Source organism: Ananas comosus, unplaced genomic scaffold, assembly GCF_001540865.1.
Source record: "Ananas comosus cultivar F153 unplaced genomic scaffold, ASM154086v1, whole genome shotgun sequence".
NCBI classification, from domain to species: domain Eukaryota; kingdom Viridiplantae; phylum Streptophyta; class Magnoliopsida; order Poales; family Bromeliaceae; genus Ananas; species Ananas comosus.
The window spans coordinates 10,195-23,662 of record NW_017890710.1 but is presented as its reverse complement, the minus strand read 5'-3'; positions in this window follow the sequence as shown (position 1 = coordinate 23,662).

Below are 13,468 nucleotides of genomic sequence, written 5' to 3'. Positions count from 1 at the left end.
TTCCGCTACGATCCAGTGGTGTCGACTACGGAGCACACCGCCCGAGGGGGAGCTACCACCCTCGAGCCAAGACTTATCGTGAGTATCGATCCAACCCTCAACTTGAGGATACATAGCCGCTAGTCACAATGCCAATGTCACAATAGGTTCCTACCTATTTAATCATGCCACTCTCTATGTCAACTTGGTCAAATGTCAATATGGTTAAACTATATTTAACAACTACTTTCTTGATGCCAGTCATGTCTCTATTGACAATGTCGCCTTTGTTTACTAATGTCCAAGTCCAACTCTCACATTCACACAATAATATAGTCCTAACATACATGTCCATTATGGTTCTACCTTTCTCTATGTTCAACTACGTTAGAATCATGTCATTGAAAGCAACCAAGGTTCACATGTACTTAGCCCTATCATGCATGAATAATAAAAAATACACATGCTCAAATGCCATAAGTGTTAGCTAGGCTCATGATACTAGGTTTAATACCACTTGATGTCCAACCTATGTTCTTTAACACTAGGTTCATGTCCAACCTATGTTTATTCACACTAGGTTCATAACATCCATTTCCAACCTATGTCCATGACTCTAGGTTTAAAGCCACTAGATCTAATGTCTATAGATTGTCCATATGCACATTTCCATTAACGTAAACCTCTATATGTTAGCTTGCATCATCTAACATTAACATTGTGTCACTCCATGTGCAATCTTTTAGCATCTTACTTTAGATAATTAACATGCAATATCTAGCATTTATATAACATGCTTATCCAAACTAGCATTCTTTACAACTTATCATTATGCATTACAACTAGCATGTTCTCTACTTTATGTTAACATGCAAATGTTATTTACTTCATGCTTTTAACTAGCATTATTCATACATGCATTCTAGCATTTCTATATTACATCATATGCATCCACTTAGCATTGCTATATCAATAGCTACCACTACATGCATCAATGATGAACATTTATTTTAGACATATAGGCGACCTAGTCGCTTTGGTAAACACAACCCACCTCAAAATGCTTTCCGATTGCTTGTAGTCACTTACAATCGGCCTCCAGTGGCACCCGTGTCCGGTTCGGCCCGATTTTGCTAATACTCACCAACCGTGCGTCGAATCGTGGCACCGAAAATTATAGGTCTTCAGTTATGTGCCACGGTGCTCCAACTATGTTTTCATGACTTTACGATGTCGCCTCGGCCCTCCAGGAGGAAACGAAGCCCAAACGTCCGTTTCTTTAATAACTTCGCGTAGGCTCGATGAATCGCCGAACCGACTTCGCCAACGCGTTCGTTTACCTAGCAATTTGGTTTATGGAGGGTCAAATGAGATCAAACCCTACTATTTTACAAAACTCCATTCGGATTCCTAATATGCAATTAACCTCCAAATAATCCAAATTAAATGGAGCAAACATATTTAGAACACTCTAGATACTACTAGAACACCATTCATGAAGGATTTAAACAAAATCCCAAAAGCTTACCAAAATGTGAATGCCGTGATGAAAGCACGCCGCTCCAACTGGCGCACGAAAGTTCGATCCGTCTCTCCCAACGCGTTCGCAGACATCTTCTCCGCCAACGCTGCGAATTTGAGCGAGAGATATAAAGAGATGAAAGAGGAATCTAGAGAGAGAAAGGAAGGTTTCTCTCCCCCTCTCCATGCGTGCGTGTGATGGTGGGGTGCTGCTCGGGCTGAGGGAGAAGAAGCAAATTGCTTCATTTATAATTACACCCCAAAATACTATTCACTCCAGGCAGCTCGAAATCTGATATCTTTCGCCGGAGCTCTCTGAATATCCGTTTGAGCTCAAATTTGATAGTCATGTTTAGTTTTACTTAACGAGTCCAAAGAAATTTTAATATTTTAGTTTCGACCCCGTTTGGTTACCGAAAACTGTACCGAACTGTAATCTTTATCAGATAGTTGTTGGATTTTATTTTCCACCTTCCGGGTAACAAAATGACATGAGACTTTAAATCTAGCCTCATAAAAATAATTCTGATTTATCCTCCAGTTTTCATAATTTTTTGAGACTGTGCATTTTCTGTCAATTTATCTGTCCCGTTTCCAACAGAAAATTCTAAATCTTCTGCCCGCGTGCTAGTACTTGGCCACTAACTAACTGTTCCGTCAACAGTGATTCACTTTTACTATTTGATCTACCAGAATGACATCCGAAATTTTCGAAACACTCGGGTGTTCTTAAATACCCCAGCTCAACTCTCGCAATCTACTAATTAAATTGCTCTGAGTGTCGATTCGCCAATTCTGTCTCTACCGCGAGTCTCACTTCTCGCCATAGATTACTTCTAGCACTTTACTAGTGCCATCTGGCTCTATACATGTACTGGCAGGTACTACACCCTCACATAATACAAAACCCCATTTCTAGAGCAATCAAACATATCTCTAGAAATCCACCATGAAAGAGAGCTTAGAAGCTTACCACTTCAAGAAGCTCCAACCAAGGAGAAGATGAAGAAGATGAGGAAGACCTCCTTCTTCTTCTCTTTCTTTCCTTTCCTTTCTTCTTCCCTAGCGCAAAAAAAGGAAAGCTTACAAGGTAAGCTTCTTCCCCTCTCATGGTAGAACCCAAACTAGGATTTGGATTGAGCTAAGAATGGTTTTAATGAAACCTTTAGAGGATTTGAAGCTTTCTTTTGCTTCTCTAAGAGATCAAAATCTAGGGTTTTGATATATGTGAAGCTGGGGCACCCAAATTTGGGGCTTTTGCTTGTGAGGTTTTCAAAGTGAAATTGACTCTTTAGAAACCTAATTGGAGGTATTTCCGACGCGTTGGTGCGCCCGATTTAACGTTACGAAAAGCCTAAGCAAAGTTATGAGCAAAATAGCCTAATATGGCTTCGTTTTGCCGCAGGTGACGAACTAGGAGGCTAAAAATCCCAAGAAAATCACCGTAGCACCTAAGAAAGCCTATGAGGTGGGTGGTGCTCTCCAAACTTGTTGGAATTTCCTTTATGTCTAATGTGTCACTTTTTAAGCATCCATGAGTATATTGTTGCATGCATAGTAGGGCAATGAGATTATAAATATGTGAATGTTTGCATTTTGTAAGTTCAAGTGCAGCATGAGATGGTTGAGAACCAATGAGAATGTGATAACCCTATATGTGCATGTATGGTGAAAAGAACCTAGTGAAGATAAAGAACAAGTGACATATGACATGAGGACGATGAAATGTGAGAATGAAAGCTAGAGTTAGCAAATGTGTGGCATCAAAGAATGACAATTGCTAGAGTTAGCAATAAAATTGTGGCATAAAGAACAATGACTAGATATAACATTAAATATGTGGCATAAAGAACACTAGAGTTAGTGTAAAGACATGATGAAAGTAAAGAATGCAAAGAACACTAGAGTTAGTGTATTGACATGGTCGAAGATAAAGAATGCAAAGAACATGAGATTGACACAATGACATTTAACCTTAGAGCTAGGGTCATTTGTGCATAATTCTTTAGAGTTAAGGAACAGATTGAACTGAATATCCTTAGAGTTAAGGATTGATCATACTCGCTATAAGTCCTTGCCTGAGGGTGGTCGCTCCCCCTTGGGTGATGCGCTCCGGAGTTTGTCATCACTGGATTGGTGCTGTTCCCCAGAGGACGGTCCTAGCGGGAGGAAGCTGCGGGCCCGCGATTAATGGATTTTGAGTTGGTGAGTTAATGAGGCGATACCCCGGGGTTAGTCTTGAGATTGAACGAAAGAACAAAGACCTTGCATTCTTCATGAGTTTATATTGAGCATCATTATTGATCGCATTGTTCAGGCAAATTAGTTGCATTTGAATAGTTGGCTACTTTTCAGCTTATTCTTTCTATTATGCCTAAGTTAGACCTAGTGAGAAAGTCGGTGAGATTGGGGCCGAACCTATTGGGAACTTCGTTGTAGTTCTCACCCCACTATTTCCACAGAGCCGGGACCGAGCGAGCCGGCGAGCGACCGCAGTAAAGGTATCGCGCCATAGACAGTGACTACCCAAGTCGGGTTTACATTTTGTAGTAGCATTCCTGTCACGCCCCGGGACCGGCAGTGGCCCTCCCGGTAGCGTGCCCAGACCCGCCATATGTCAACACATATAAGGCGTCTACAATAATACAACCCGATGGTGTCCGTGAATCCGCCGTGTTCGACCTGATGGAAACCATTCAGGAATTTAACCTTTACTTTTAGCTGTGTACCAACTCTTACTTATTAGTGATGATCTATCCTAATCATCAACCTAATGATACTGTACGAATATCGTATCACAACTCTGTCCATCATATGAACTATCAGGATAAATAACGTAGTATCATATGAGTCATGGTACTATCTCGTATAAGAAGCATGTAACAGTATCATCTAGTACAATGGATCAACGAGCGATACAACCCTATATCATAAGTACGAACCTGTATGAAGTAAACTTATATCATCTACATGTTGGTAAACTGTAGAACGAATACACGTTGTATCATCAAATCGTAAAATAAAACGAAAGAATTTACGTTTGGCAAAGAAAAATAATAATAAGAGTAATAACGAATATCATGAATGGGCAAGGAAAACCCCGGATCACCACGTGACTCGACTCCAGTCATTAACGGATGACCCTTGATATTTAATATCAAGAGTGCGGGAGACAAAATACAAAAGAAAGTCTCGGAAGGTGCGGCCCTCTCCGATCCCTGGCGCCCTTCCCGCACCGAAGCTCGATCGAGAAGACGCTCTCTGCTCAGCGATCCATCAGGTGGAGAGCTATAAAAAAAAAAACCTCTCCAACTCTCGACATGGTCACATGATCTCTGGTGGGAAAACACATGGAAACTCTGTCTATAACATGATGAAATACCAAAGAAAATAACAGATCAATACAAAGAAAATGAGACCAAATCTACTATCTTGAAATGAGCGAGACTATAGTAATCAACGATAAATAAGATAAACAAGATGGAGAACGAAAATGAAGGCGAANTATCCACATGTCTCTAACATGGTAAGGTCACTAGCATCCCAAGGATCTAGCCCAATGTCTCTAAGTGATGTCCCGACACTCACTTGCTTTGTGCCTCTTTATGACACTTAAGCATCACACTGATCAAGCCCAATTCTTGTTCTATGTTTCATTTAAACATTAATACCAATGATTACTATAGCCCAGGCCCAATGCCTCTTTATAACATTGGCCCAATTCTCAAATAGTCCAAGTTCTCAAACCCTCTCTAGGCTTCTAAAATCCCAAATGTCCCAATTGGCATATAGGTTAAATGCAAGAAAGCAAGATCCATTTTCATGATAGGGGCCCTAGTGCCAAATCTCATCTAGAATGCTATATTTCACATGCATGCTCTCTACTGCATAGAGGTCAAAAATTTACTTTACATAACGTAGGCATGTTAAGCATTCTAAAATTCATAATAATTACATTTAATATGGAAATGCATGAATTTCTACTTTACGAAACACATTTCGCCAAGTATGAGAATTTCTCATATCATAGGCTAGGTCAAACCCACCGAACCGTCGCGTGCTCTCTCGATTCGCCGAATAAAGTTGTCCACGAGTCTCAAAATACCCTAAAAGTATCGAGCGAAGAGATACACGGGCATTACGATCAACTATAAGATCAAACTTTAACAAACTTAGCAAAAGGGCTAAAACTCACCTAATGTGTAGGAAATCTCTCTCAAGCTCCAAAAGAGAGCTAAATCCCTTCCAATCCAAGCCCAATGAAGGTTCTAATCCAATCAATCTAGCCTCAAAAGCCCTAGATCAAAAAGCTCCAAAAATCAACCCTAATATCCAATCTAGGGTTCCATAAGGTAAAACCTACCAAATCAAGGATCAAAGGGTAGAACCCAAGTACTAACCTCCCAAGGTGCCTCCAAACAAGCACCAAATCTTCTAGGGTTGAAGATTGGTCCACCACCAAGCTCTACAAGCAAGCTCCAAGCCTTGCAAAGGTGGAAAAGGGGGGAAAGGGGTGAAGCTCCAAGCCTCCTCAAGCAAGCTCCTCCTCTTCTTCTCTTCCTCCTTCTTCTTCTTCTCTCTCTAGAAAGTGTAGGTTGAGGGTGAGAATGAGGAAATGAGGAAGGAAAGAGGGTGGAATGGCTAATAAGCCCATCTAGTGTAACAAAATCCAGTGAGGCCCTCCAAAAACTCAAATTTACATCAGCCCGAACTGAGCAGTTTTCGCCCAGAGGGACCGGTCTCTCCCCAGCAGGGACCGGTCTCTCGCTGCGAACTCGAAAAACCAACGTTCGGGAACCGGTCTCTCCCTGCCCGGGACCGGTCTCTTACTGCGAAGACGCGCTCGGGGACCGGTCTCGCCCGCCAGGGACCGATTGCCTCGCCGGCTGCGCAGCACTGTTCACTGGGGGACCGATCTCTTCTTTCAGGGACCGGTTCCCGAGAGTAAAAACTCTCAGGACTTGTCCAGAATTCTAGTTTTCGAACTTTTTGAGTCAGAAAACATTCTACAACCCTCCACCAAGTGTGGGAAAGCTCGAAACACATCCAGTAACTCGAACCTCGCAATTTGCAAAGGTCCAGTGTGCTACAATTCCCCTATTTCATCTTTTGTATTTGATGAGTTGAGATGTAAAAGAAAAAGAATATAATGTTTATCTCGAGGAGAATGTGATGTAAAAAGAAATGATGAAAAGTATGTAAAGAACTATGAATGTACAAGTTAATGTTAAGGATTTTGTATTGGCAAGTTTCGTGAAGTGAGTCGGAGTCTTGAAGGATCGAAGCGGATTGACAAAGATTGAAGAATCCAAGACTTCGAAGAAATCAGAAAATACCTCACGACGTGAATCACGATGCTCAGGTAAAGTTTTAATTCATGTTATGGTGATTCATACTTAGTTATAGGCATTAGAATCATAAACTCAAAGTTTAATAGATTAGAAAGTGCCTCGGAACGTTGTGAAACCCGAAATAGTGCAATTTGTGAAAAAATGCACTGTGTACTGGTGCAGCAATTGACCAGTACCGGTACAGCCATCAACTTTGGCAACGCAGATTTTTGTTCCGTCATCGTGTAACCGGTGATAGCCTTTCGTGTACCGGTACACTATGTAAATTCGTGAAAACTTTCTAATTCGACTCCGTTTGATTCTAAAGTCTATAAATAAGCTATTGGGGTTCTCTAACATATCAAGCATCACGAAAATATATGTTTGAGAAACCCTAGAGGCTCGGATTTCATCTAAAACCTATTTTCTACATAAAGCCACTTTTAGGTCAAATCGAGATTTTGGATTTTAACATCAATATGTCGATTTGATCTCCGCTTCGCTTGGAGTTCGCTTTCCTGGTTTTCATCGATACTCTAAGCGAAGGATCACCATAAACATGATGTTCTTCATGATGGCGTCATGGATTCGGCGTGATTGACGGCGGTTCGTGGATTCGGATCGTGGGCTCATGGATTCGAGTGGCGTTCATGGATTCGGATGTGTGCGAGGCATTCGTGGATTCGAACGTGTGGGCGTGGACAACCCGAAGGATTGCGTGAGATTCATAGGAGGTTAAGAGAGGTTGAGTCCGTGGAGTCGGTAATCACCTTATAATCTTTTCTCTTAGTGAATTATTTTTTCGCGTGTTGGTCCCGTGGGTTTTTCTCCAAGTTGGAGTTTTCCCACGTAAATCTCGGTGTGCTTTTTATTTTCCGCATTTATTTTTATTGCATCGAGATTTGTGGTTTTTGGCCTTTCACCTATTCACCCCCCTCTAGGTGATAGATACAATCTAGATAGATCCTTGGGCTCCTCAAAACTTTCAATTGGTATCAGAGCGGGATCTAGATAAATTGTTATCTAATGGCCGAAGGTGGTAACATTAATCGACCTCCGCTCTTCGACGGCACGAATTATGCCTATTGGAAAGTTCGCATGAGAGCTTTTCTAATTGCTATCGATGAGCGAGTTTGGCAATCTATTGAATTTGGGTGGAAACATCCGATAGAAAAGGTCGATAATGTTGAAAAGCCAAAACCACGGAACAAGTGGACGAAAGAAGAAAACGAGTCATCTTCGTTTAACGGCAAGGGCATAAACGCTTTATTTAATGCATTGTCTCAAACGGAGTTTACTCGTGTTTCGGCGTGTGAAACCGCCAAGGAGATTTGGGATACTCTACAAGTTACGCATGAAGGAACGAGCTTAGTAAAGGTCCAAAAATTGCAAATGTTAACAAGTAAATTTGATTCAATTTTTATGGATGAAAACGAGACCTTTACCGAGTACTATACGCGTCTACAAGACGTTGTGAATACATGTGCTAACTTGGGAGAGAAAATCCCAGATTCAAAGGTTGTTAGAAAGATTATTCGTACTCTTCCGGAACGCTTTCGGGCAAAAGTTGCCGCGATCGAAACCGTTAAGCATCCGGACGAGATGAAAGTCGAAGAGTTAGTAGGCGCTTTACAAACATATGAGATGACTTTTCCTACTAATCAATCTTCTTCCAAGTCTTTCTCTAAAAGCACAGGGGTTGCATTAAAATCGACGAAGGAGGAAGATGAGGATTCAAACTTCGATGAAGATATATCGCTTGCTGATTTCGAACGTCAACTTGCACTATTAACAAAGAAGTTTCGCCGAAATTTTCGGAACAAGCGCAAGTTTGACAAGGCTACATCGTCTAAGCAACAAACGCTTTCTAAGTCTTCATCTTCTACCGAGAAGAAGCGTGCAAAGGCTTCAAAAGAATAGGATGTATTTGAAGGCGAGATCTGATGCTTCAAGTGCAAAGGCTACGGCCACATCGCAATGGATTGTCCTTTAAAGAAATCGTATACTAAGAAGGCATTGCAAGCAAAGACGTGGAATGATACAACTTCAAGTGAATTAAGCTCAAGTGATGAAGAAAAGAATGGAAATCTTGCCTTATTTGCTAAATCTACCTTGCCTTCGTCTAACGTTGTGTGTTTATCCTCTATTATATCTAATTCCAATATGTCTACTTCTTCACATGTGTCTTCGAGTGATAATGACGAAAGCGAGGAGGAATTAAACGACGAGGATATAGCGGAAGCATACAATCAACTTCTTATTGAATCAAAGAAGATGGCTAAACTTAATAAGAAGTTGAGGCGTCGTTTGTTGAATCTCGAAGAGGATAACAACAACTTGAAGACCACGAACAAAGCTCTCGAGGAGAAAAGGGACTCAATTTTGAAGAATAATTCGGACCTCCAAGAGAAGCTCAATGAAGCGGAATCAACGGTCAAATCATCTAAAGACAAGATTGGATTTTTGGAGCATCAATTTCATGAATCGCACAAATCCAATCAATCCTTGACCAACCAAGTTCGACAACTCCAATCCGACATACAAAAGTTCTCATCGGGATCGAAGAAATTAGACCATATGCTCGGGTTGGGTCAAACGGATAAGTTAGGTCTCGGATATGAAAGAGTTTTTGTTGAGAAGGATTCTAAATCAACTTCGAAAGCCTCAACAACTTTAAAAGACAAGGCATGTCATCGATGTGGCGTCAAAGGACACATCAAAAAGAATTGCCCTAACAAAGAAAAGATGAATCGATTGGCAAGGTCTTCACATCGGTCGACAACTTCTAAACCTCAAGCAAACTGGTTTTCTTATGATAATCGGATTTCTAAACCTCAACGACAAATTCAACCAAAGCCTCAAGTAAAGAAACCACCAACGGTTGATCAAAAATCTAAGCAAACGGCACCAAATGTCAACAAGCCGAGAAAACCAAAGATCCGACAAGTTTGGATCCGGAAAGGTGATGTCTTTCCTTGCTTCTCGTCTTAGTTATTTTCTTGAGTAGTGCTTTGATAGGTGCTTATTGCATATTTTTATTCATTGCATTACATGTTTAAATGAATTTTGGTGCTTTGAATTTTGTTTGTTTAAAATTCATTTTGAGGAAAGGTGTTTAAAAATTCAAAATTTTTGAGAAAGGAGATGATTGAGAATCATTATTTTGAGGAGAGAAATTTTTCAATGTCGCTTAAACAGTACTTAACTTCACAATCATATTAAGTTAAATTCATATTAATTATCGTTTTTATTCCATTTTTTATTATTTTGACGATAATTTAATATATGATTTCTTAATACATATATTCATTAAAATTTTGAAATCAAATTTGATCTCTTGGTGATTAATCTATCTCGGTTGTGTGTGTTGAATATGATAGATGGATATTCGCTAATAGACTAAAATTTGTCAAGATATTTTCAATTGTAAGATTGTCTAATTTAGAGAGAGTTTGAATTTATTAAAAAAAATGGAGAAAACTCCTATGTTTAAAAAGATGTGAAAAGAGTTACATCCAAAAGGAGTGTGAAAACTACCACCACATGTAGGAAAGAGCTACCACCCCGGTCGTCCGGCAAGTGTGTGAAGCTACCACATAAAGATTGAATTGATTAACCGAAAAGGTTGAGAAAAATTTGAATAGTTTAGAATTTTCGGAGTTATAAGGTGATAGTTTGAAAAAGATGCTCAAAGAGCCACCCCCCAGTATTATATTAGTTAAATCTCTATTTTGAACGGATTGCGACAAATTGGTGTCTATTTTGCCGAATTTCTAAAAATTATTTTTTCGTAAACCGTTACATCTTGATGATTTTGAAACTTGAGATCATTTTTTATAATGAAATTTTGATGTTTCGATGTATTTTGAAATCTTATAATGATTTATTCTCATTTTAATGATATTTGAAGTAAAATCCTTAATTTATATGAATTTAATTTAATTTGATGGATTTTTAAAGTAAATTTTTCGAAATCTGGGGATGTGTACCTGTACACAATCCCGTGTACCGGTACGGTTACTGTAGCCGCGGAAATATAACCGGTTACAGGGCTTTTATTCTCTCTCAAATCTGAACCAAACTTCGTTCTCTCTCTCTCTAAAAATCCCTAGTGCCTTCCTCTTCCAGATCTATACGATTTTCCTCAGAAATTTGTGAGTATTAAGCTTGGATTTAATCGTTTCATCGCGTTCATGCCTATTTTTCAAAAATATTTCGAGTTGAAGCTAGATCCCTATTTTGATTCGTTTTTGATGCAATTTTTTGCTGTAGATCAGTGCTTAATGGCATTATCTTGCTTCTGGAACACTTGAATCACATCAAAACACATTATTTTTCGCTGATCTATTTTCTAAGCTTCAATTTGCATGTAATTTCGGAATTTTTGATAAAATATCATTTTTGATGAAAATTTTTTGCATGATCTGGTTAGAAATAGCATTTGTATGCATTCTAATGTTATTAGAAATTTTTTCGCTATTTTTACACATTTTTTCAAAATTTTGTTCATGCAAGGTTAATTTTTGTATAGGAAAATTAGCGTTTTCACTTGTGTTGCTGATTTTGGTGCTGATGGCCGCTGGAAGCGGTCGTGGTCGTGGCCGAGATGGTGGTAGAGGTAGTCGAGGGGCCTCTAAGAGGACACATACAACGGAAGAAGCGTCCGGATCTGATCCGGATTATCAGGCAAGCTCCCCGGAAAAGACTGAAGAACCTGTTACTCGTCCTGACAAGGGCAAAGGAATAGCTGGAGAATCCTCACGTGGCGGTAGTTCTCGTGCAAGGGAAACTCGGTCGAAGCATGCCGCGGATGTTCCCTCAGAGCGACAGAGGATGTTCATGAGCAAGTCTTGTATTGGAGAGCGTTATGTCAACTTCAATGATCTTATACATGACGTTCCTAACTGCGACTACTTCAGCGGGTTCCTATTGAGCCAGTTGGTAGGGTTCCTGCTCGGGCTCCTTTTTGTGTGGAACTCATTCGTGAGTTCTATATGAACGGGAAGGTACTTGCAGAAGATGAGGAGACCGGGACTTTTCTTTTTGAGACATCTGTGCGTTAGCAGAGGGTCGTCGTTACCCCATATACTATTGGAGAGCTTTTGGGGATGAATGTGGACACTACAGGTCTTCTTTATACTTCAGGAGGATTTCAATCTTCATCTCACTGGGATACAGTTGTAGCAGCTGTCTGCAAAGCTGGAGTGCAAACGAATCGTGCTTATGTAGAGTCCAAGGATTTGCGACCAGAGTATCATCTACTGTCCTTGGTCTTGAGCTACAATGTGCAACCAACGATTGGAACAAAGAGGATTCGTTGGGATCGTTTGCTTCTACTGTTTCTACTTGGTCACCCGGAGCAAGCATTTAGTTTGAACATCAACATTCCCTTTCTGATGTGGCAACAGATGATTCATGTTATTCAGGCTTCTGCTTGACGAGATTTACTTCCATTTCCTCTTTTGATCACGAGGATTTTGCAGGACAATGGAGTGGATGTTTCTTGTGAAAAGTATGATTTTGGTCTTGGTCCAATTGATGCTGTTACCTCGGCCAAGTCAGTCCACACTCTAAAGACTTTTCAACAAACAAAAGGACCATCTCGAGCAGCTCCTAGCCAGGCACCTCCACCACGTACGGAGTGGGAAGGATCTTCTAGTTCAGGGGGAGAATCACTTCGCCATGAAGTACGATCTTTAAAGAAGAAAGTGGCTGATCTTGCTAGAAAGGTGGAAGTGGGTATGAAGAGAATGATGGACAAGTTGGGATGTAAACATGACGATATTTTTCCTCCTCAGCCTGTCTATACTAGGTCTACTTCACGACATCCTCTTATTCCTCCATCTACTGGAGCTTCAGATGCGGGAGGTTCTGGAGCTAGCGCTAGAGATGACGATGATGATGACGAGGACACTGAGTAATTTCTTCCTCGAGCCTAGTCTTGCTTTAGAATGATGTTTAGAATGATGTTTTAGTTTAGTTTTGCTTGCTTCTCTTTCTTTTCCATGTTAGGCCTATAACTATGTCTTGACTACTCTTATGCTTTTGTCACGCCCGGATACCAGCGGAAGCATATCCGGTCGCGTGCACAGACCCGCCGTATACACCACAACTCAAGTATAAACAAGGCGTCTACAAACCATACAGTAAAAGCGTATAATTCTAGCCAGGTAATCAGAGCACGACTTTAAGTTTAAACTTATACAATCCAAACCTTAATACAAGAAATAAGAATAGCGTACAAATAACAAAAACTTGATATACATCTCTTTACTAAACTATATAAACGGCTGGAGGTGATCTAGTACACGTCCAAAAAGGCTCTAACTAGCCGCTGACCCCTCGCCAGGAACCCTAGCCTCTCTCGCTGTGGAAGTCTCTGTAAAAACAACAACAAAGAGGGCGTGAGAACTATTAAACAATAGTTCCCAGTGGGTAAGCCGCCAAGAGTGGCGAAGTACACCACTAGGTCAACTGTGGCATGAGTAGATAGTAATAAGTAAGCAAGTAAATGCAGTAAGCCAGTAAATACAATAAGCAAATGTAAAAGTAAATTACTCATGCTATTTACACAACAATCAATAAATATCGATAGACTGCAGGTATCAATTATCACGATGAATTCTATCAATCATATT